This window comes from Eupeodes corollae, chromosome 2 (assembly GCF_945859685.1).
Source record: "Eupeodes corollae chromosome 2, idEupCoro1.1, whole genome shotgun sequence".
Taxonomy (NCBI): Eukaryota; Metazoa; Arthropoda; class Insecta; order Diptera; family Syrphidae; genus Eupeodes; species Eupeodes corollae.
Genome location: NC_079148.1, coordinates 145520186 through 145546154, shown reverse-complemented (window position 1 = coordinate 145546154; position 25969 = coordinate 145520186).

The following is a 25969-nucleotide window of genomic DNA, read 5'->3' as shown; positions in this document are numbered from 1 at the left end:
TGCTGATTTTGAACTTAAAAGTATTATCGATTCTTTCGAAAATCGGCAAATCGGACCAGTAGTTTCAAAAACTAGGGCGCTCAAACAAACAAACAAAGAAGTAAGCAAACAAACACAATTTTCATTTTTTTTACTATAAATTTAATTTTTTTCAAGTAAGTCGTCAGCACTTTACCGCTAAAGTTGCTAGTTTTTAAGATATTAGTCTTTGAAGTTTACGATAATTGCTTACATTTGGTTGGAAAATGTATTTGAATACACCACTACTACTTGAACTTCAACGCTTAACATTTCTAAAACTTTTTTCTCGAATTTTTAGAGGAAAGTGAATTTTATTCAAGATTGTGTTTCATATGTTTTCTTTAAGGCCTGTCGTTTGCGAGATAACAAAATTTTCTTGAAAAAAAAGCCTTAGTGTTCCGTAGTACCTAGTTGGTGAGAAACAAAATCTAACAGTCGCCAAAAAAACAGTTTAAGTTTAAGTTTAAGTTTAAGTTTAAGTTTAAGTTTAAGTTTAAGTTTAAGTTTAAGTTTAAGTTTAAGTTTAAGTTTAAGTTTAAGTTTAAGTTTAAGTTTAAGTTTAAGTTTAAGTTTAAGTTTAAGTTTAAGTTTAAGTTTAAGTTTAAGTTTAAGTTTAAGTTTAAGTTTAAGTTTAAGTTTAAGTTTAAGTTTAAGTTTAAGTTTAAGTTTAAGTTTAAGTTTAAGTTTAAGTTTAAGTTTAAGTTTAAGTTTAAGTTTAAGTTTAAGTTTAAGTTTAAGTTTAAGTTTAAGTTTAAGTTTAAGTTTAAGTTTAAGTTTAAGTTTAAGTTTAAGTTTAAGTTTAAGTTTAAGTTTAAGTTTAAGTTTAAGTTTAAGTTTAAGTTTAAGTTTAAGTTTAAGTTTAAGTTTAAGTTTAAGTTTAAGTTTAAGTTTAAGTTTAAGTTTAAGTTTAAGTTTAAGTTTAAGTTTAAGTTTAAGTTTAAGTTTAAGTTTAAGTTTAAGTTTAAGTTTAAGTTTAAGTTTAAGTTTAAGTTTAAGTTTAAGTTTAAGTTTAAGTTTAAGTTTAAGTTTAAGTTTAAGTTTAAGTTTAAGTTTAAGTTTAAGTTTAAGTTTTAGTTTTTTTTTATAATTAGTACAAATTCACAGGACTTTGAAAACTTTAGATAATCCGTAGAAACAGTGTGAGAATTGAGAAAAAAGAATAGGTTAGAATGGAGGTATCGGTCATACCATTGGTTTTAAATTTTTGAACATTGCGATGATTCGGAAAGGTACAACATGATGCGTCATTCCACATTCACGTAGTACAGCTAAGGAATGAATATCTGTACTTCACAGTACTCAATGAAAATCTGATGGGTATTGCTAGAAGCGTTGTTTAAGGGTTATTTGGCAGTTACAAAGTGTAGAATGTGTGCAGCACCAATAGATACAAAAAAAGCTTAATTTTAGGAATGAAGGAATTGCAAGTAAGCTATTTGGCATCTCTGAACAAAAATTCAATACTACTCTCCATAAAGTTCAATTTGTTTCGTAAGTTGTACAGAATCCTGGAATTATATCATTCCAAAACAAAACTTTAAAACTTTTGGAATCCTTAGAATAAGTTTTTCAAAAGATATTGAAGGGTGGAACGCAGGGATGTTATATCCTCCTCTAAACCCAACTCAAGAAGCACTTTTACTTCGAAGTAAAGAATGCATGCCTAATAAATAATGAACTCAACAAATAAAAGCATTAAAAAGTTAATCCAGGGTTAATGAGATCTGCATACATAAAACTTAAACCTTTCATTAGATGAGAAAACAGAGGGCCTTATTGTTTTAAGTTTTTTTTTTTCTTTCTTTCTTTTAAAAGCCATTATGTTCAAAGCAATTAACTTTTTAACATCATGCTTGTTGGTAATGAATATTTTCACACCAAATTAACATCATAATCATTAAAAACAAAACAACAACAACACAAAAAAAACGTTAAATTCTGCAATATGGCTTTATATTCTTCCAGCACACTATGGGAGCTTGAAAAAATGTTTTTTTAAAAAAAAGTAAAAACCCTATCGCCTTAAATTGAAATCCTTATAATGCAGAAACCAGTGTGCACCTTTATTCACACCCTTAATCTTTCATCTCTGGGTATGGGCGCGTGTACATAGTAAGTGCATTTGCTTTTGAAACGCTATACTTGTCATATATGTCGGTAGGGTAGAGGTATACATAAAGGACCCTACCTCTGAATTTGCCTTCCATTTCTTATAATATGGTAGAGGGGCGGTGGCATTCGGGGGGAGGCATTGCATGTGTTTTTGTTGTATTTTTTTTTCTCTTAATATTTTCTACTGTTTTTAGTTCTGCACTTTTCAAGGATATTTTTTTACATTTGAATGGATTTGCTGTTATATTTCGCGGCTTTGTTCTAAATTCATTTCAACATCAGCGTTTTGGGGTGTGGGGTATAGTGGATGGGATAAAATTGCAAAATACAAAATAAAATAAAAAACAAAACAACAAACACAAAAAAAAATATTCAAAACGAGAAAATGTTCATTAAAACAAAAGCATCCTGTGTCGAGGAGCGAATATACAATCCTTTCATGTACCAGCAGCATAGTACCTCGTAGCTCGTACCTCTGCCTCATACCTCTTACACCTCAACCTCAACCTACCTAACGTGTTCCTATAGAACATTCGCATTTTTTGTACATGAAGTGAAGGAAACAATTTGAATTTTTCTTGCCTCAAAAACACAGGAAAAACAAAAAACAAGATGGGGTGTTTTTAGGGGGCTTATATGAATTTGTTTGAATGCAGTGTTTTTTGAAAGTCATTCAGGTAATGGGCGAGAATGTGTACTACCTATGTACCTATAGAGCAGCACAGCTCAGCTAAGCAGCGGTACGAACATGTGTATATGTTTATCTAGATTCTAGAAAAGATGGAAGAGATTTTGAATTAATTGAAAAGAAGTGCAAAAGAAAAGGATCTCCCAAACGAAAGTTATGCAGATGCACTTAAGGGTGAAAGGATTTTGTGAGTTTATATACCTACCTACTTTTTTTCATTTTTGATGGTTTTGAAAAGAGTGCAAGTCACTATTTATTATACTGCACACAGAACACACTCTGGGGCAGTGCCTTATTTGAATGGCTAAGCGATATGAAAGGCGAGCTGTGATTATGTTGACACTTGGATCTCATTACATTGGGTAAATACGATACACAAAGTACCTTGTTAAGGAGTGTGTAGTGAGTGTAATGCTTAGCGAATCTAATGACGGACGGAGAGGAGTCCTTCGTTCTTCTTATACAGTTGTTCTATGTTTGGTATTCATCCGTCACGTCGTCGTCGACAGTGCAATGTTGTCGCATCATCATCATTTGTCCTCCAGGATGATGATGTGGTGAATCATTAATTTCAAATGAAAAGGATTCATTTGAGTATGTGGCTATATAAGATATACACAGGCTATAGAGCCGCCCCGCTATTCAGCTGTATAGAAATGATGCATAATGCAGAAACAACTTCATATCGTTAACATTGCCGTTGCAAGGAGTATTTAAAAGTGAGCTTCTTAATCAAAAAGAAACGTGTAATTACTGAATTTTTAATTCAAAAGTACTTTTATGTAAAAAGTAAAATTTTGAAGAACTTAAGTTCCCTGGCATAGGAACAAAAAAATATGGGAAGGTGTGGTTTGCTATTAAAACAAATGCTCATAGGCACAGAAGACTATAATGAACAAAAGAAATTATAATAAAAATACTTGGTTTATACAAAGTCATATTTTTTAAGACTTAATAAAGCTTTGATGATATAAAAAAATCCTTAAAGATGCATACAATTTTTAAGCTACTTTGATCAAATGTCTTCAAACACAACTGTTAGAAGATAAAAAAATAATAAAAGAAATAAAAGTCGAACTTTTTGAAAGACTTTTTTGATTTGTAAGCCACTGAAAAACGTTTCATGTGAAAATGTCATAAATGTAGGTTTTTTTTTTTAAGTTTTACACGACTAATTCCTTTAAGGAGTTTTAATCTTTTGGCGAACATAAATAAAGTCATACATGTTTTTGTAACGAAATTAATATTATCTCATTCTAGAATTAGTTGAAGAAAATAAATAAGCAGCCTTATTCTTTTATCGTATAAGCCATACTTACGTAGATCTTTACAAAAAAAAATCGGTGTTTACCCCACCAGCGTTATAAAAATAATATTAACAAAAAGTTGTGAAATTTATTGTTTTAAAATAAAACAAAATAATAATAATAAAAAATATTCGTTTTATTTTTCATTTTCTAAATTAATTGCACCACAACCGTAGACAACCACACCATGTATTTACCCATTCATTAATTTCAAAACTTTAATATTTAAATAATATAATCTAATTGCAAAGCTGAAGAATTTGCTTCCTTGTTTGTTTGTTTGCTTTTTTGAATGCACTAATCTCAAGAACTACTCGTCCGATTTGAAAAACTCTTTTAGTGTCAAATAGCCTATATATGTATATATTATCGCACTGATACGAGTAAAAAATAAATGAAGAATGTTTCAAAATCGGTGCTTCTCCCGGTGAAAATATAAAATAAGTAGCAATAACCGGACAAAGTATATAATTACGCATATCAGTAAAAAAAAATTTGTCACCTCGAAAATTTTACGAATAAAAATTATTTCATATTTAAAACAATTTTGTGCAACAAAAAACCGTTTTTTATTAAAAAAAAAAAAACTGAAAAAAACATTACTCAAAGTTCGTAAAAATTTAATTTCTACTCAATATCTTTATTATATTTATATATCAAAAATTTCAAACTTATTTAATCTTATACGAAATATTGTTTTCAACACTCGGAAAAATTTGACAGTTTCTTTACAAAAAATAAAAACCTAAAAAACAAATTGACAAAAGTTGGTAAAAATTGATTTTCGACTCAAATATCGTTTTAAAACTTTGAGATATTGGCATTAAAACACTTTATTCTTTTAAAAATATTGTTGTCAACATTCGTTAAAATTTTGAGAAAAATTTAATGGATAGTTTTTTTACAAAAAATAAAAAAAGAAATGCTAGTAAAATTGATAAAAATTTGCTTTCGACTTAAAATCTATTTACAAAACTAGATTTTCAAACTTAACTATTTCTCTATATATGAAAAATATTGTTAGTAATTTTAAAGTTTTTAACAATAATTATACTGACAACTTTTTAACCCAACACGAAAACCTACAAACATTAAAGCAAGAAAAATCGATAGACGAGATGGGAAATTATTACTAAGATTGGCCTCTTTTTTCAAAATGGTATTTTTGGGATAACATCTCCTTTCTTCAAGGTCTATGGCCAAGATATAAAAGCTCCTGTAATGCTTACTAGAGACATACATAAATTAACCATGTGTGAAAGTATTGAATTTGTTAAAGAAATTGAACTCGAGATTTTGATAAAAAAAATTACCTAACGATGGTAGAGAAGCCGAAGTCCTTGATCACGCCATTTGGTAGATTGAGTTCAAATTCAGAAATAAAAGTTCAAAGAAGATTCACGTTTTCATATTTTTAAAGACCAAAAATCATTTAATTGCATTTTCAAAAATTAATTTAAAACATGTATATAAATTGTGGAGCTTTGCTAACCCAACTTAAAAACCATTGGAACTGGTGCTACATTTTTCGTTTTTAAATAAGACTTTTTAATTTACAAAAATGTTCATCCTAAAACTTCTAAATATTTGAATTTCTATCAAAAATAATTTTGATGCATACCAATTTTGAGTCCGCATTTTTTGTTTGGGCAACAAATTTATATTTTGCATTAACTTTTTTGTTGCAAATAGTTAAGTATAGAGAATATTCGGCGCCTACAAGGAACTAGTCGTTTTTAGAACCGATTTAAGAGATATAAATAGGTGCTCGGAAGCGAAGCGGTTCAATATTGATTGTGAACTGCGATAAAGTAAAGACTGTGCTTGAAAAGTAATAATTGAAAGTGTTAAATAAATAAGTTTGTGAGTAATTTGAATAAAGTGAATTTGTGTTTTATTTACAAAATGTGAATAACTTTAATGGTCAGACCAAGTCCAATATTATATTGGTGTCAGAAGTGGGATTCAAATCTATTGAGAATAAACGCAGTGAGCAATGATTGAACTATTTTGTGTGAAGTAGTGAAGTTTAAATTTAAAAAATTGAGTACATTTTTGAAAGATTTAACTGACCCTGAGCTTAAGACCGAACTAAGCGAACGTTGATTAAGTTGGACAGGAGTAAAAAGGAACTCGTTAAAAGGCTGCAGGAATATCTGGAGCAGAAAAATGAAGACCCACATATGTTTGCTTTCGATTAAGAAGCAAAAATGAAAGAAGTAAATGGAAATGTTTCCTTATGTCATGATGTCAGTTCTTTTAGCCAAATTTGAAGAGAATGGAAAGAATTTTCTCAAGCAACTAGAAACTCAAAGGAATGATGTCATGATGTCAGTTCTTTTAGCCAAATTTGAAGAGAATGGAAAGAATTTTCTCAAGCAACTAGAAACTCAAAGGAATGATGTCTTGAAACAATTAGAAGCCCAAATAAGTGACAAAAAAAGAACAGCAGAATATTCTAGAGCGATTCGAAGAACAAAGAAACCTTTTAGAAAGCAGGTTTTTGTGGAGTTCGAAGAGAAAATCAATACCCTCGAAGAGCTCGTCGAAAAATAAAATGCACGTTTCGAAAATGAACGAACAAATCGAAACCATCACAAATGATTTAGAAAAAGTGCAAGATGAAAGCTCGAGAACCTTCTGGTGAGTGCTCAAGGAAGAGAGAAGTGAATCCTCCAAGCTTTGATGGTCAGATTCCGTGGTCAATCTACAAGAAAGAGTTTGAAGTAGCAGCGTTAACAAACGACTGGGACGAATACATTGCTCTTAAGCTTGCTTTAAGAAGACCTGTTGCTGAACTACTACAAGCTATCCCAGCAGAGAAGAGTGGTGACTCCACAGTACTGGTAAACTCAATCGAACAGCTGTTTGGGAATAGCCACATGACAAAAGTCTTACTGTTCAGCTTAACAATAGGAAACAGAAAAACAGAAAAGAATTGAAACTTTGCAGCAGCTTAAAACAGATATCGAGCGATTGGTTCACCTGGCATATGCAACAGCTTGTAACGAAATAATAAATCAACTTGCTATTAAAGCCTTTGTGAGTGCTTTTGGCGATATAAATCTCCAAAGGGCGATCCGCACTGCCGGAAAGCGAACACTACCAGAAGCATTGGTTTTCGCTCTGACGACGGAAGCTGCAGAACCAACTTCCTAAAATTTGCATCGCTTAAAAAATTAGAAGTCCAAAAATGCTATTGTCAGAAGGCTACTGTTGAAAGGAGTCAGCGACACGGACCAGCAAAATGCTGGAACTGCAATGAGACTGTGCATCTACAGCGACAGTGCAGATTACCGTGTGAGGAACCGCATGCCAACACTGTAGAAACAGAAATGATTTAGAGGGTCAAGTTGCTAAATGGATTTAGAGGCTGCAGTCGTACGATAACGAAATTCAACAACGGAAGGAGAAGCTTCACTCAAATGCAGATGCACTGTCTCGGAGACCATGTAAGCAAGATTGTAAGCATTGCAGACGACAAGAAGAAAAAAAAGTGGTTACTGTCCAACGAACCAGAGCCGATCCCATTTATGGCTGGAGCAACGACGAGTTGAGGACCCATTATCGCATGAAAGGGACACCAGAAAAAAACAGAATAGGCGTCAGAAGTGCAATTCTGAAGGCCTATTGGGCAAAGTGGCACTCGTTTCATGTCAAAGTGTCCTTCGAAGTAAATGGGAATCAGCAGATGGAAAGTCTTATGTAATACAGCAAATCTTACCGAGATCGAATATTATGAACTTTCTGCGAGAGATGCATGTTGGAGTTTCGGGAGGCCGTCTAGGAGTGAACAAGACTAGAAAAGGTTCGACAACGATTCTACTGGCTACATGCAAGGGAAGATGTCGAGAAGTATGCAATACGAAAATGCAATACGTCTACTGCCAACAAAAGCACGAAGAAAAAGAATCACAGCCAAATGCAGCAGTATAATGTCGGAGAACCCTTCGAAAGGATTGCAGTAGACGTGGCAGGTCCATTTTCGGAAACAATCGTTATATTCTGGTCGTCACTGATTACTTCAACAAGTGGCCTGAAGAATACGCCATTTCTACAAGAAGCCAAAACAGTCGCAGACCAAATTGTCTTCAACTGGGTGAGCAGATTCGGCGTTCCATTAGAACTGCATTCCGGCCAGGGAAAAAATTTTGAATCAAACATATTCCAAAAAGTTTGTGGGCGTCTTCACACTCCACCCACAATCTGATGGCATGGTCGAATAATTCAACTGAACCCTGAAATAACATCTTTGCAAAGATCGACACATTCCACTGTTTTTGATGGATCTGAAATGTTTAATCTCACATAAAAAATGCATATTAATACTTTTTTCAAGTTTTAGAAAATTCGACTAATGAACTGGGTTGGAAAGTTATAACTTAAGGATGTGTTCCAGCTTCTTTGTGTTATGTTAAATATAATCTAATACTCGTTTGAAAATCAGACGTTTTTTAGCTTCTCTTTGGCAGAATAATACAACCAGAGTTTCGGATAATTCCTAAAGTTTTGTTCTTTTTAGAAAGATTTTTGAAAATCTCTTGTCATCTAAATTTTTTATTTTTTTCATTTCAGTTTTAAATAAAAATGTTCACGTTTTACAAAACCAAAGTTGAGAACGTTTTATCTTTTTCACGTATTCTGAATCACAATATTTATGCCGATTTCTTGGACATTTCTTGAGAAACACGTAAGTTTTCTATCAAATTTTTGTCAACAATATTTTCAATACAAGTTTGAAAAATTCAGATTAAAGAACAAAAGTAATTTTAAAAGAGTTAAAACTATTTTGTTCTGTAGTTTCAATTAATTTATAAAATTTATTTATTTCTTGTTCGCAGCACGTCCATAAGCAAATGACCTGATATTTCTCCAGCAAACCTACATTGCACCTTTTTTCTTTTCAAGCTTCTATTAGCGACAATTGGATTAAAATATTACAAATATTCAACCAATAGAAGTTTATACGGCCATGGCAAAAACATTAACAATAAATAGCTACGAGTATTTTAATTAATTAATATTCACCATGGTGGGTTTTATCATTTGTAAAGAGACAAGAATAAAATATAGTAATGAGTGGAATTAGTAAATCTTGTCTCTGTTTGTTTTGTATATAAGGCCGCACCAAGTACTTTTAACCAACACAACTATTACCAACAAAAAAAACGGGTGTAATGAGTTATTGTTAATAATTTTAAATGTTAATTGCTATAATTTGTTATTAAATAATCCTGGCTTTGAAAAAATACATAAATGATAAATAAAAACGCAAAGGAGTGGAGAGAGTGTCTTTACTGTCTATGAGTATTTATTTGATCGAATAATGGTTTGCAGGTGGTCTTTGGAGTAGCCGCCGTCTTCAAGTATATTGTTACCAGAATCAAAAAAGGTTTGAAAGTCTTTTAAAAAGTGTAAAATCGACTTCACATAAAATACGAACTAGAATTAATACAGACTATAAAAAAGCAAAACCCTGTACTAAATTTAATCCTAAGCCCAGAAGCTTGACAAAATAATACCCAAGTATCTACATAAATAGTCAAACACAGAATCAGATACTTAGAGCTTCTTGTGTACCAAAAAAAATTACAAAAGTCACTCTTTCGTCCTTTTTTTTGTCGGATTCCAGCCAAATATAAAATGGTAATCTTAGAATCCTGTACATACTTAATGCATACACATATTTTGTACATATTTAAAGCTAAAGCCCCTTGAAAGATGGATCCTTAGCTGATGGTAACACACAAAAAAAAAGAAGTGTAAGAAATATAAAACATTTTTTAGCGGCAAATGCTAAAGGACCCTGATAAACAACAACAACAACAAAAAATCCTAAAAACAAAATAAAAAAAAAAACAACACAACACAAAATTTTCGGTATAAACAAATGATTGCAGTGAAAACAAAAGAACGTCTCAAGTGGAATACACACGAAAATTCACAAGGATAATGGCCCAAGTAATGAGTTGCATGGATGAAAAATCTCTCACTCTTTTAGTTGGTTAGTTTTTTTATTTTTATTGTTTTATTTTTCGTTGTACCTATTTTACGTTTTTGTTTTTTGGCTCGTATAAAAATATGAAACAAAAATGAAAAAAAAAATGAGTAGAAATAATATCCTTCCGCCGTTTACCATCACACTACTATACACCCGGCTTTTTCATAATTCCGCTAGAGGGAAATCTTTTGTTTTATCCCAGGACTAACGAATGCTATAAAGCGCTATTAACCAGTAGCATATAAAGTATCACGCTACTCGAGGGAAAGGATTTGCAATTAAAGCGAGAAGAACCAAAAAAAAAAGGAAGAAAATTTATGTAATATGAGGTTGCAGCAGCAGCAGCAGCTATGTTATATGTGTGACACAAAAGGAACATGAGGCTTTGGATATGTTCTTATTTGAATGTTTTTTATTATTATTATTATTCTTTTTTTGGAGATCCTTTTGGAAGTCCAAGAGGTAGCGCTAGCACTCTGGTGCAACAATGAAGCGAAAGCGACGCGACGAAGAACAAAATGAAGTTATCCAGGTTCTCATGTAAATATTTAATTGTACAAAATTTTTTCGAGTCAAAACTCTTTGAAATTATGAAATCATAATTCTGTTTTTCAAAATAAATAATCTTATATAACTTTGTTCCAATTATTTAGGACGGTACGTATACCAAATGAGCAAAAATGTGTGCATTCATCATACTAGCCTCTGTAACATAAAAACGAAGTGAATTCGAAAACGTAGTAAGTCTGCTAAAAGAGAAAACATTCATTAGCCATTAAAATATCAAATTCCTAAAATTATTCTTTTAGAAGCTTTTATTCCATTCCGATTTTAAGGGGTTACGACACCCTAGCATCTTCGACTTACATAACTAGTTGCTAGTTCCAAGCCCAGTAAATCTTCGTTTTAGTTAACTTTTTATTATAAGATATTTATGCCTATTTTCAATGTCGACGACCCTCGTGTCCTTTGCTGTGTCGCTTTTAAGTGACATTCTATAAATTTTTCGACGCGACGAATTTGTAGCAGATTTTTAAACGATGAAAATATATAAGAGATCTGTCAAACTGCAATAAGAGTCTAAATAATTTCATTATTTGATATTCATCAAAAGGGTTTTTATTAAATTATTCGCAAATAAAGAAATTATTAAAATTATAAGTATTAAATTTATTACAACACAGCAGGTGAAGAGCGGATTGTTACAAAAACACAATTAATTGTAAAAAGAAAGCTGATAAGACAAAACTCAAATCCATTTGATTTGCTTGATTCAAAGCAAGTTCAGGTTCTGATTTTAATCCTAATTGTTATTAAATTTGAGTACACTTTAACTGATTGAAGCAGTATTAGATTGTTCAAAGGAGTATGTTTTGGATGAATTAAGTGCCAAGCTACCATTTCGACAACGTTCAACATCGGTTCCTATAACATTGCTACTCGTATTCACATTACGAATTTTAGAAGAGGAAAGTTACCAACACGGTGCTGGCAATGATTTCAATTTGGGTATAGCTCAACCAACAGTTAGAAAATTCCTTAGAGAAATCAGATATCAGAGTACAGCGTCGAAAATAAATTATTAATCAAGGAAACTTACTTTCTTCCTTCTGAGCAAATTTGTCAACTAGAAATAAAAACGAGTGACAACAGTTGAAAACGACTTATTAAATGCAATTTGTGACGTGTCGTGTTTGAACTGGAGTCTCAATTTAACATATAGGTTAGACTCAGCTTCTATTCATAAAGAATTAACCAGCTCTGTTTGGTTAGAAACAGGTTTGAGGCATATTCTTCTACAGTTTTGAAAAGTTTCACTTAAACCTATACAAATGGCTTGTAGAGGGTAACAAAATAAATTACGTTAGCTGGAGAGTCAAAATCTTTGAAACCCTTTAAACTATTGTGTTTGCTATTAGTTGAGAAATTTTGTAAAGTCGGGCATCAGCATCATGGATGTACGAACTTTCCGAGGAGCTAACATCGCCTCGGACCACTACCTTGTAGCCAAGGTAGCTCTTCGGATTTCCAGACCCAAGGCAAAACAGGGAGGTCCTGGGAGAAGGTACAACGTCGAACGGCTACAATCGCCAGAGATCGCCAAATCATTTTCCGACCGAGTTACAAGTAACCTCTATCGAAGTTCTCTGCCGCCAACACAATGTATCGAAATCCAGTGGCAATATTGCCAAGATGCAAAGTAAGTAAGTAAGTCATACATTGTAGTTGAAGATTTACAACAAAAGAGCAGCGGCAAATTAAGAAAAGAGAACATTCATAAAAATGAGAAAGAGTGTTGGAGACAGAACGGAGCCTTTAGGCACACCAGCATTTATTTTGTGGTTGCCGGCTGTGCTTACAGCCATTTCTTTTAATTAGATTCATTTTGACATATTATCATTTTGCCATTTTACCTCGCTCTCTCTATATTCTAATAAAGTGTCAAGTGCACTTTTGCACTTTTTTTAAATCCTTTAAGGCGTCAAGCTGAAGTGAGACAAGATGATGAAATTTCAAAATTTACTTAAACGTCAGAGTCCAGTGTAAATACCGCCTTGGAATAAAGAAATCTTTTGGAAATGTTCCCTTTAAAGAACAAATTTATATAAGCTTGTGAAAAAATTGAAGACTAGGGTTATATTTGTATACTTCTTGTCAATTTATTATAGGTTCTTAATTAAAGCTTGTCAGATGTGTCAATGCCCTTTTATAGTTCTCCCTATGATGGAGTGACTTCTATTTCAGTGACTTCCCAACTCCGCAAAACCCATCATTACACATTATTTTCTTGACTTTTTAAGAATAGTATATCGAGACAGTAATCTACATAATAACAGACTTGGAACAACATGTCAAACATGTTTTGAATATATACGAACATAGCATCAACAGTGAAGTCGAAGTGGTGTAGCTCTAAAAGTAACCTAAACATCTATTAAAATATATACCCAGTTCTTTGGTCTATAAAGGAACCTTTATCTATCTTCTTCTTCTGCATGGAGTACCTATACCTTACGTAGTGTCATAATTTCATCTTTTTTAAGTGTCTCGCCAACTGAATTATCTAGCCACGCTCATTTGTGTATCTTTACTCGCAGAGCTTCCAGCTTCATATTGGTGGACCTTTAACTTGATTTTCATACACGCCAATTCATCATCGAAGAAATTAATGGATCCCTCCAATCAACATTTCATTGATGCTCATGATGCCCTGATGGTGACTCTCGCTTCTCTGTTTTTCTCTCTGGAGTCGTTCCATATGCATAGAAGTTACCTGATTTTTATGTCCCAACGTCACGCATCAAGGACGTTGAACCAGAGTAGAGGTCCAGTGCAATGAGAACAAGTTCAAGGTTCCCTTTCTCTTCTGGTTGTGTCGCCGAACGCCATGCGTCGCGTTCAGTCGCCACCACAAATGTGCCCGGCAATGATCTTAAATCAAATTAATAATCATTCAAGAGATCGCGCGATAGTAACATGATCTCGATCTTGTAGAGAAGATTGCGTCCAATAGGACACAAGTGTACATTATAGCCCCGTGAAGGATACGCGTGCGCCTATCTAAAGTACAGCGAGAAAATGTCCTTCTTAACAGCCCGCAGCTCCACCGCTGCCAAGAGCCACCTTCACTGATGATGATGATGATGACGGTGGTGGTGCCGGTGGACACACCTCGAATGCAGATTACCTTTTGGGATGTTCATTGCACTACAATTCATCAAAGCGTGATAGCCCTGACGCGTTTGAAGTCTAGAGGGCAGCACCTCGAGATTAGTGTAATGCGACTATACATACTCGTATGTAGGTAATACAGTCTGCCTGATGGAGCTGCAGGCTGGAGGTAAGGATATAGACACACCGAATGGGCCAATGCTCCCAGCAGGTGTTCAATGCCCATCGCGATCGACGCCGTTGTCGTTTGTGTTATGTCGTTTGGTTCGAATGGACGGCCGCGCCATCATCAGCGGCCAGACTCTATCAAGTCCTCTTACAGGCACAGAAGTGCCCATCGGGATGTTGCATCTTGCTGCTGGCCTGGCCTGGCTTTCTGTCGTTGGGTGGAAAGATTTGTGAATGAAGATTAGGTTCATTACACGACAACTAGATAATGGATTATCGGTGGCGCGTATTATCGACCCAAAAGATGCATATTCTGGTCGACAGATAAATGCGTTGTGATTAACGTTGGAATTGATGTGGACTTACAAGAGATATATGTATACAATATACCGCACTATAGGTCAATAATCACACAAATTAACTGAGACTATTAAAGTCATCAGGAGAGCATTGTGTATTGGTGTGGTGGAGATTACTGATTCTGCCACTGTTATTATATTGAATTATTTAATAAGCTGTTCTTCCATTTGCTGACGGTCTTCGATAATTGGACAATGGCTTGATAAACTAAGGCTCGCGAAGACCTCCTTATTAAAAAGGGCTCAACGTTTCAAAGAGTTTGATATTTAATTTTTAAAATACTGTAACTATCAACTTACTAGTTTAAAAGTGCTTTAGTAAAATGGTCTTAATAAATGCTTATTGTCTGGTCTTATAGTAAAGATATTTTCTAGAAAAAGTTCATAAGCAATCATTTTCTGCGTAGGATGTAAAATTGTTAAAATTAGGAAAAAAACTACTATAAAAAATAATATATGCTAAAATTTTTCAAGTTTCAGACTTAAAAGACTTACATTTGTTGCCAAGTTGTTTTTTAAGCTTGATAAGAACTTAAGTTATGAAATTTATGTAACATTCACCACTTTTATAGTTTCAATACGTTGTGCAACATTCCATGTTTTAATGTCAGTTTCAAAAGTGACAGCTGCCAAAAAGTGTGGTATTTAAAAAACGAAACTTCTTATTGGAAACCCTATTTTAGTTTCAAAACTTTGATAAGTTGATCAAATTTCTTCAGATTTCATCGATTAAATTAGTAAAATTAACATTTTTCCATATTGAAACTACAAACCAGTTATGCGTCTTCAAAGCACTTGATTGTGGACTTATGACTCACTGTGATAAGCCGTGATAGAAAGTCCACGTGTGTCGAAATATATTTAATTTAGAAATTGTAAGACATAAGAGTTAATGCCCAACGCTGAAGTCGATTTGCCGTGTGTGTTGATATCCCCTTTTTAGATCCAAAGATCGAGAGCAGTGGTTTGTGGTCGGTGCGAAGGATCAACTTTCTTCCGTATATCATTCGGTGGAATTTTGCGACTGCGAAGACTAGAGCCAGCGCTTCTTTTTCAATTTAGCTGAAACTTTTTCTACTGCCGTGAGTAAGCGAGAAGTTTGATAAATTGCCTTTTCCATTCCGTCTGTCATGATGTGGGATATACGTGCACCTATACCTACTATTGATGCGTCTCTTGCAACGATTATCGGTAAAGCTGGATTGTAGTGGGTAATGACTAAATCTGATGATAGAATTGACTTAAATTTCTTGAAGCTTTGTCTGCATTCTTCTGATTATGACCATTATGTGTTGTTCTTAAGAAGGTCGTCAAGAGGTGCTCGTAAAGAACGCATTTCTTTGATGAATTTCCCATTATAGTTTACGGCTCCCAGAAATGATCGAAGTTGACTTATATTGGTTGGCAGTGGTAGTTGTTTGATGGCGGTAAGCTTGTTCGGATCTGGTCAAAAACCTTCTTGACTGATGACGTGTCCTAAATACCTGCATTCTCTTGAAAAAAATTTAATTTTTCCCAGTTTATTTTAAATTTTGTACAGTGACCTGGAACTTCACGGAAAACTTCTGGAAATTTGTTTCGGATAAAAGTGATTGTCGAAGCTCGATCAGCTGTGTTGATTGTTTTACAAAAAGCACTGATTGGTTTTCCCAAAGATGTAGTTTTTCCATTAAGTCTACTCCGAAAATGTTGAGATTGTTGAGTTCGGAGACGTAGACTGTGTTTCGATGATGGTTTCCTTCGAATTTGATATGGCCTTTGAATTCACCCATGATTGGAATTTGATTTGATGAAGCGTCTCTGGCTGTGTGAGAAGTATTGATAATGACTGGAGATCCGATTGATGACCACACTGACTTTGGAATGATCCTGATGCCAGAACCCGTATCTATTTGAAGTCTCACGTTGTTGACGTTGATACTGACTTCAACATACTTACGTTTTTGTGCCAAACTTGGGTTGACTGCAAAAACACGATTACTTTTGGCTGAATGTGCTCGCCTTGAGTTCTTTTTCTTGGAAGCATACGAAATACTGTTCTCTTGCTTTAGTGATTTTCTTGCGCAAGGACAATAACCTTCTTTGTGGCCAACGGTATTGCAATCTCTGCACTTGTGCTTAATAAAAGAATAATATTTTGAGAAATGCATGCCGCCACAATACCAACAAGGTGTTCTCGGTTTTGTGCTACTGACCTCGTGGTTGTTTTCTTCTTCATTCTGTTTTCAAAATTCTCACAACATCGATTTACTTTGGCTGCAAATGTGATATAGTCATTCATTTCACTTTTTGTCATCTGTAGGCAATTGAATCTTGCCGATAATTTGTCTACTGTTGCTTTAAAACTCAATTCACGTGGTAGTTTTGGAAGAATGTAATTTACATACTTGTCGTGGACTATGGAATGAATTTTACGCAGTAAAAGTCTTACCTTTCTTGCATCGTCGAATTCTTTTGCGTCTTCTGCGAATAAATCCTCGTATCGCCGGTACCAAACTGGAAAAGTTTGTCCATTTTCTGGATCGTGATGAAATTCATTGATGTTCTTCGCTAAAGCATCCATTTTCAACTCTGTAGCTGTACCACTTGGAGAACCCAATAACATCTGGACAATTTTCTCGAGTAGAGCAGCAGGGTGGTTGTTGACCTGGTAGAGATGGTTGAGCTGGTGGACGTGGTGCTTGCTGTTTCATAATGGTTAGCAAAAAAACTTGTTGCGATTGCGTGTTGGAGATTTTAATCTTTAAAAATCTAATCGATTCTTTCGTTTTTTCTTCATTTCGAACGAAAACCTCGTCGCCACTTTGATGTGTTAAAATCAAATGAAACAAGAAGTTAATTAATAATTTCAAATAACTTTATTTAATGAAAATTAATTTCAAAAAAAACTATGTCTACTGCTTGCCAAGTATAACAACTGAATGATCCAGAACCCTTACATTTAGTACTTTAGTAAAAGCGTTGCCAACAATTTTTATAGTTTCAATACTTTGTGTAACATTCTACTTTTTGAAGTCAATTTCAAAAGTGACAGCTGCCAAAAAGTGTGGTATTTAAAAAACGAAACCTCTTATTTTAAACCCTTTTTTATTTTCGAAATTTGATAAGTTGATCAAATTTCTTCAGATTTTAGCGATTTTATTTGTAAAATTAACATTTTTTCACATAAAAACTACATAGCAATTATGCGTCTTCCAAGCACTTGATAGTGGACTTATGACTCACTGTGTAACTTAAATTAACTGAAGGTTATCAAGGTTTGAATTTCTGAATACGAACAGTAAGATGTTGAATAAAGGGCTCAAAAGTGTATTTCAAACTTACATATTTTGATTCGTAGTTGTGTAGCCAACAAACAATAGAAACTCTTTGAACTCATTATTTAAAGCTTTTTAGCGCTTTCAATGATTATGTAAGAATAACAATCCTTTTGTTTTTTAAATAAAGTAATTTTCTTTTATACCAACGAATGAATTCAAGTTAAATTTACAAAACTTCTTCACAAACAATATAAGACAACTTACTGTTTAGATAAAAGGTGAATAAGAATGTAAAGCTTTCCTTAAGGCATTAAGATCCAGACATTTTGTATACTTTCCATACCATCTCATATTATTTTCTTATATTTTGAAAGCCGAAGGGCATTGTTCAAGCAAAAGTATAGAAAAACATTATTGCTTGACTGAATTTGTTGAATAGAAAATAGAATAGAGAAATGGTCGGTTGGTTGATGGGGTATCCTTAAGAAAACATTTCAGCTTTTTCTGGAAGAGTTAACAAAATCGTCATTTTTCGGGAGATCAAAAGGATTTTAAATTTTTTTTGGTTGAAGTTTTTCTATAATGAAAACAAAATATTTTACAGCAAAAACAGCACACAATTTATTTAAATTTTAATAGATCTTTTCTAGTCTCTTAACAAAAGAACCAAACACCACCAATCAGAAGCTACAAATAAAATTCTTTTGTGTAACACACGTTCGAAGTGAAGAGGTGACTTTTTCCGACGAAAAAGAAAGGGATTTTTATTGGATGTAGAAGAAGCATCACACGTTAAAACTTCAGATACATGATAATATTCAATTCTACATAATATTGAATTTATGGGCAAATTGAAGTCAGCAAAGGTTGAACTCCCACGTAAAAGTTGCGACAAATTAGAATACGAATAAATTGCGAGTTATATCAAAAGCAACCACGGAATATCAATAAAATAGGGTACCTTTTCTTTTCATAAAGAAAAATATACAGCAAATTGTATGAACCTTTGCTATGAAAAGGTAGACACAGAAGTCACAAGCAAAGTCAAGGGTTTATAAAAAATCAAATAATCTTCAATTTATATATCGAAAATGTCTATCCTGGTATGATGAGAATCATGATACTGGAAGTTTATTGAACTGAAGAAATAATCATACAACAATCAAATCAAATCAGATTTATTTGACTCATCCATGTATCCTATTGATTTGATGGTTAGGAACAAGTTGATGTATAGGCGGGAATTTTGATACAATTGACTGATTTAATTTTATAACTTTAAATTAAAATGAAATGATTTTTTTTGTATATCTTGATGAAAAAATTAAAAATCAGATCAAAACAATACCTTTTAAAGAATGAAATTGTCTTAATTTCAACAAGTTCTCAAAATATGCTTCTTTAGAAATGCTTAAGACAACTAAAAACCATTTATTTAAGTCTAACAAGACACACCTCACACAAGTCTTCATCTACTGATACTGTTTAAATCGTTTAGTTTCTGAAAATGTTTTGAATTCAACACTTCCGGGGTTTTGAAAAATAAGTTTTGGAGATAATTTTTAGCGCTGATTATGAGTTTGAACTTCTATTTGAACTATCTACTTAAATTCCCGATATACCCGTTTTCAACAATATTTTTATGTATTTTTGCAATACACTTCCGGTGCTTGAACCCTGTTAAAATTGTGGGTTCTTTAATAAAGTAATATTTACTTTCAAACCGTTTTTCCTTTTTATGTTAAAAAACAATAAAGCATAAATGATTTAACATTTCTTTAAGGCTTTTAAGATTGTGAGTAAAGTAATATCTTAAAACTTATATAAATTTTTTGACAAATTTATGAAAAGCTATAATTATTAAAACTAAATATTGAAGATAGATATAATTGATTTGGAAAACTATTATAAATCTTAGGAAAAAAAGAAATGGTTCATAAATATACACTCCGCTACACTTGAATAGAGACAAACTTTTTTTTTTTACTATCAGACCGTGCAGCGCTTTGGTAAATATATATAAAATTCACCTTTTTGTTTTATTTCTTATAAGATGGATCTATTGCAAATAAAAATACATAGACAGAATAATTCAGGAAAATACCATTAGCTTATTTGAACTACTTGTCTAATTACTCCATTAAAAACACTGTTTTATTTTGCGCCACTTGAATAGAAACATTCGCTTAAATATGGAAACAAATTGAAAAGCTGCAGTAAAGAGGGTATTTTTTTTATTTAAAATAATATTTTAATAATGTGTGCTACCACCTTTAATTGAAATAACTTCGAAAACCCTATTGGGAAGTGAATTATACAGTTGCTTTAAGTAATTTAATGAAATTGCACTCAATACCTCTTTGATAGCAGCAGTAAGTGATTATTTGTCATCATACTGTCGTCCATAGTCGTACAATCTACGAACCATCCATACTGTACGGTGGCCATTGAAGTAAGGTAACATTTTTCTCGGCTATCCAAATTTTAATGATCCTTGCCTTGTGGATTGGCGCGTTGTCTTGTTGAAAAGTCCATGGTATTGTTCCAAATACATTGGTAGCCTTAGGGAAAGCTTCTTGCAATATTTGCTTGTAGGAGTTTGCTGTCATTTTCAACATGGGAAACTCCAGATCAACTGTTTCAAACCAGAAAATTGCCCCCACACCATTACGCCGCTTTCTCGGCTATGGTGGCGCTCCAAAAACCTTGGTTCCTTCCTCATGTCATGAAAATAGAAATTATACCCGTCCGGGCCATCTACATTATTTTTTTTTTCGTCAGAAAATACCACTTTTGTCCAGTCTTCCTTCCACGTCATATTCCTTCTGCAAACATCTGTACTATTTTGTCGTCGTATTGGATTTAATGGTGGTTTTTTTCTTCAATTTAAGGCGTTTCAAATGTTGAGACCTACGAATGACACGTCTAATAGTGTTAAGACTATAGCTGCAATACCACTCTTCGCCTTGATTTTAGCAGCAGAGTCGCTTGATTTGGAGGTCAGCCTAATAATCTTTCTTCTGTCTGCTTCTGTTGTGGCTCTTGTTTGCCTACCCTTCATATTTATTCCATAGCTGTCTTTATTTCTAAAGTACGACCAAACAATTTTCACACTTCTTTCTATTTTGTTGGCAATTGTGCGTGGGGGAAGCTTGTTTTCCGCTTATACTTCTATTTTGGCCTTTTCTGCAAGGTTTAATGATTTTCCGCAGCCCAAATTTTCTTTGATCGAACAATTAATGCTTTTAATCTAAATTTCTATTACTAAAATAAGAATTTTATAGAAACAAAACACACACTGTTTCTATTCAAGTGGCGCAAAAAAAACAGTGTGTTTTTAATGAAGATATTAGAAAAGTGGTAAAAAATAACCCAATGGTATTTTTATGAAATATTCTGAACTTGCAATAGATTCCTCTTATAGGAACTAAAACAAAGAGGTGAATTTATAAATTTACCAAAGTGCTACACGTTCTGATAGTAATAAAAAAGTTTGTTTCTATTCAAGTGGAGCGGAGTGTACATTAACTCTAAACGCTCTGTATTGTTTATTTTTATTATTTTAAAAAGTAATGTCTCAGAAACCTGATGAGCAAGAGTAATTTTGGAGTAGGATTCGAACAAAGTCTACCAAAAACCTAATAAAAAGTATAATTTGATTGACAGCTTCATAGCCTTGTTGCAGAGAGTAACTTTCAATTAGTGCCCTAAAATAATATCAATTGTAATTTTTTTAATTGAAAACCCTTTCTAAGAAAATCGATGATTGGGCTATTTTGTGTACCAATTTTACATTGCCTTTGTATGACTTTTATGTTTGCAAACAAACACTTTTTATCTAACCAAAGAGCTCGTTAATGTTATGTTATGAAAGTTAACCGAAAAATAAAGACGCCAGTTAGAATCTGTTAACTTTTTAACCAAAAATGTGCTAAACCGTCTCTTTATATTAAGACAAGTTCATGACAGCCTTAAACAAATAATTTCAACCCCCCTCCCCAACAAAAAATACTAACATCTTTACATCATTTTGTATGTAAGTATGATTATTGCATTTGATACATATATCAAAGGCATTTGATAAGCTTTGACATCAAGCTCTCTTATGGAAAGTGCGTGCATTTGGTACTGATGCCTTTCTCCTTCATTAAATACGAAAATATCTTTCGGACCGTTCAATTTAAGTAGTATTGGACGGGTTCAAATCTGATGTCTACGAAATAAACGCTGGTGTGCCCCAGGGCTCCGTATTGTCTCCGACACTCTTCCGTATTTTTATAAATAATTTCTTTGTCTAAGACATCTAACCCACTAAATTTCTTCGCTAATGACAGTACGCACAGATTTCATATTCGTTTTAAGATTCCCGTTTGGACTATCAAACTCCGTGTAGAATTTAATGCTTGGAATAATCAATGCAGACTACTGTTCTAAAAACGTAATTCTCCCCCAATGCTACTATCAATGGGTGGTAATTACATCGAGGAGACTAAACAACTTTCAGTTCTAGGTATGCGAATCATAAACCATGTCTTGTGAAGTAATCACATACACATATAAAGTCGCCAAAAACGGTGTTAAGTATTTAGGTTTTCTTCGTCAATGCAAGAAGTTTGTTCTCCCTTCTGATCTGACTATGATTTATAAAGCTTTTACACGATTTTAGAAATAATGATTTTGAATGCGTACTGAATCTTTAGACCGAATACATAGGGTCATATTCATAGTTCCTTGATAAGTTCTTATTTTCTCTTTGCTAAATTAAACTTCAGTTTATGTTATTCATAGGCAATATAAACCCATTTTAAAAGATAATCTAAAGTCTTTAAATAAACACGACGGAACTTAAGCTATTTCTAAATCTATTAAACGTCAAAAATAAACAACCTGATTGAGAAAATTCAGCTACGAACATTTTATTTGAAAATTTAAAAACAAAAATTAAAATGTCAAAAGACTGAATCTTATAATAACTAACAAAAAATAAAAGCTGAACTTAACCCGATTTTACTCCCTTGAAATAGATGAAGACCATTTGTATGAAAAGTATCAATTTTATAGATCGAAATAAAATAATAAAATGTTTGTGTCTGGCGTCGATGAAAATGTGGTCAATCTGGTTGACGGTAGATTGATCTGGAGAATTCCAAGTTCCTTTGTGGATGTTGAGGTGTGGAAAACACGTACTACCATGACGTTTCGCTCCGCAGCGATGAGCCTGAATCCGTTGTCGGAAGTATTGTCGTGCAGGCTGTTCTTCCCGATTATTCCACCAAAAATGTCTTCCCTTCCTAGGCATTAAAATCGCCCAGGACTATTTTAATATCGTAGCTAGGACACTGCTCATATGTTTTCTCTAAGAGCTCGAAGAACACTTCTTTCTCTTCTGTGGGCGCTCATTGATTCACCTATAGCTCAAGACTTCTTGCCTAAGTCTGGCTCCAATGACGAAGTCGCATCCAAATAAACGCTGCTGGTTTTCGTGGTAGCAGTCACCATAGTAAATATCGCAGTTTTTCATCCTCTTTTTGCCCGGCCCATCCCATCGTATTTAATAGGTGGCGGTGATGTCTCTTTTATAGCAGTCTAGGGCCTCTGCTTATTCTTCGGCGGAACGTGGTCTGTAAAGGGACCTAACATTCCACGGCATATCCGAAGTTCGTTGTCTTTAATTCGATTGTGTTGGTTGTCAACAGTAAATCCGTCCCTATCCGAGTCTTGTTGGTGCTTCACAACTTTGAGGCTTTTACGTGGCCAGGAAGTCACCCCGACGCACGGCATAACCACATCCTGGAGGGGCAGATCCTAAGTATAGCTCCAAGGATGGGGAGCCGGATAAAGGCCTGGGCTCCGAATAAGTCGAAGAAGCCCTATAAAATATTCACTAAGTAGTTCAATCTTACTGGAACTGTAGACGCCACCGTTGATTCCATCTCGGAAATTCCTCCGCTGCCGTCTGGATAAGGAGAGGTGCCTTAGTGAAAACACCTTTCCTCCCTCTCTCGTTTGCTGCACCCAACAACTTTCCACTGGGGTTGGAACCCAATCTCTAGTTGAGGTACTAGGCACCCGATGTTCACCACGGGGAGGTGAACATCACAAATAAAAAATCGAGTAGAATCAAATTCATCGAAGACTGAATACTGCCTAGTGTCGTTTTAGGCTTAATTTACCACTCTTGACAATATTTACGACATTTCGAAATCCCAGTGGCTATTGACTTTCAACTGTCTCTCAGGGGAGCAACAGTTGTAGGCCAAATCCAAACAGTAAAATTTTTGTTTTGACGAGAGTTAATATTGGAGAATTTGTCCATTCCTCGCAAAAGGCAGTATCCGCGATAGAATTTTAGGGGACAGCAATAGGGTTTGAACCTAAGACCTTTAGAATGACATTAATAAATCATCGTACTTGAGCCTTTAGGAACTTCGGCAATATTGTCAAGTAATGAAATTCGTTCTTTAGCCGTACTCCACGAATGTGGAATGTTTAACCATTCACTGTTTCTCAAAGTTTTGTATACAGAAGTTCCGTTCGCTCGCTTTCTTTACTAATTCCCCCACTGTGTCTTTTAAATAAGAAGGATTCTAAAAAGCCAATTAAAACGGTACTAAGACCATAAAATGTCAATATTTGGCATTCTGGCCACGCCAACAACTAAGTGATAATGTAACAAAGTTTCGCTGTTTTTCCTTGACAACTTTTCGTTTAAAACATTTAACATTTCCATATTAGTCTGTTGACTATGATTACGAATTACTTGTAACTTAACACCCCGTAAGCATTTTTATCCATCTTATTATCAATTTAAAGACATCAACAAGTTTACAAGCAACAACCATCAGCGATCTTCTTGCTTTAAAAAAAAAAAACAATTTCTTGAAGACATCAGACATAGGTCCGATAGATAGGTAAGGTTAGATATATAAACGAAAACAAAAAAAAACTTTCCATCAAGCTTATTTTAATTTAATATGCAGATGTATACAGATGCAGGCAGAGCCCAATTTGATGCAACGATATTGTCGATTAAAAATCCATTCAACCATCACTTGGTTGGCATTTCAATTTTAATGGTTCCTATCAGCGGGAACATAACACGAAACAAGCATCTTTATGGAGCTCATAAAATCTCTTAAAAATCCATTGTCTAGCTGTCCACACAGCCTAAGGCCGGGACCGTGTCGTTGTCGGTGGGGCAGTGCGCGGTCCAACAAAACGGACAAAACGAACGAATACCTCAAAGATCATGAACCAACATCAGATATTTCCCGATCGATTTTTAGTGCATGATCAGCAAATATCTTCCTCTCAAGAAAACAGCCATCAGCCATCGGACGTAGACGTGGACGCTGAACTGCATGGAGACTTCAACGAAACCAAGATGATCATTAAGTACGGTGCGGCCGGCGTTGTGCACCAAAACAGACAGCACGCCGTAAAACACAGTCGCATATAGCAAGTACGTACGAAAATTGGATATATGGAAGTCCTCTATATAGAGTTCTGTGTGCGCTGTAGCTAAAGCTGATGTCGAACATCATCGATGGAGCAGTCACTTGGGCAAGGTCACCGTGAACATTATGCAACGTCCAAAAGGTTAATTGCCTTGCTATGCAGAGAGTTGTGCAATACAATTCCTCCTCTCTGGGGGCTCCGATGATGGTGTTCATATAATGTTAGCTGAATGATGAAGGCTGAGCTAAGCACACTGGAGCGTCATTAATGGCAATTAGGAGGTGATGTATTCGAGCTATTAAATCGGTTAGTGGGATAGAAATGGTTGAAAGGTATTTCTCTTGGGTGCAAAGGTGGCTAAATAGAATGACTAGGAGTTTTCTATGCATATGTTTTTTTTCCTTCTTCTCTTTTTTCTAAGCTTATGGTTAAAACCTTGTCGGTCATTAGTCTTAAACTGCAAAGGGGGGTAAATCAAGTTTTATTATTGTTTTTTTCTTGAAAATTGACTTGGCATACATTTTTATTGCATGTCAAAGAGGTGGTGACTGTAATGTGTCTCGCTATCAAATGGTTTAAGTGAAAAAATCGAAATAATTTTAAATGCTTGAGAGACCTTACAAACCAAGTGTACTTTAACTATAAATCCATTAGTCTTTCGAAAACAAGATTGAATTTGCAAATAAAAATATAATGGGTAAATACATATTACGAAATCGAGCCTTCAGAAATCCTGAACAAAACTTGAGAAATACTCGTATAAGGTGGAGTTATTTCAAATTGTCTAATTTAAATCAGCTTTAAGATAAGTACCAAATCTAGAAGTCACAATTGATAAAAAGAATAAACTTTGACAGTTGATAGCAGCCATCTTGTATAGGTTTAGCTGTCAAATTAGATGTCATTTATTTGGTTTGGATTTG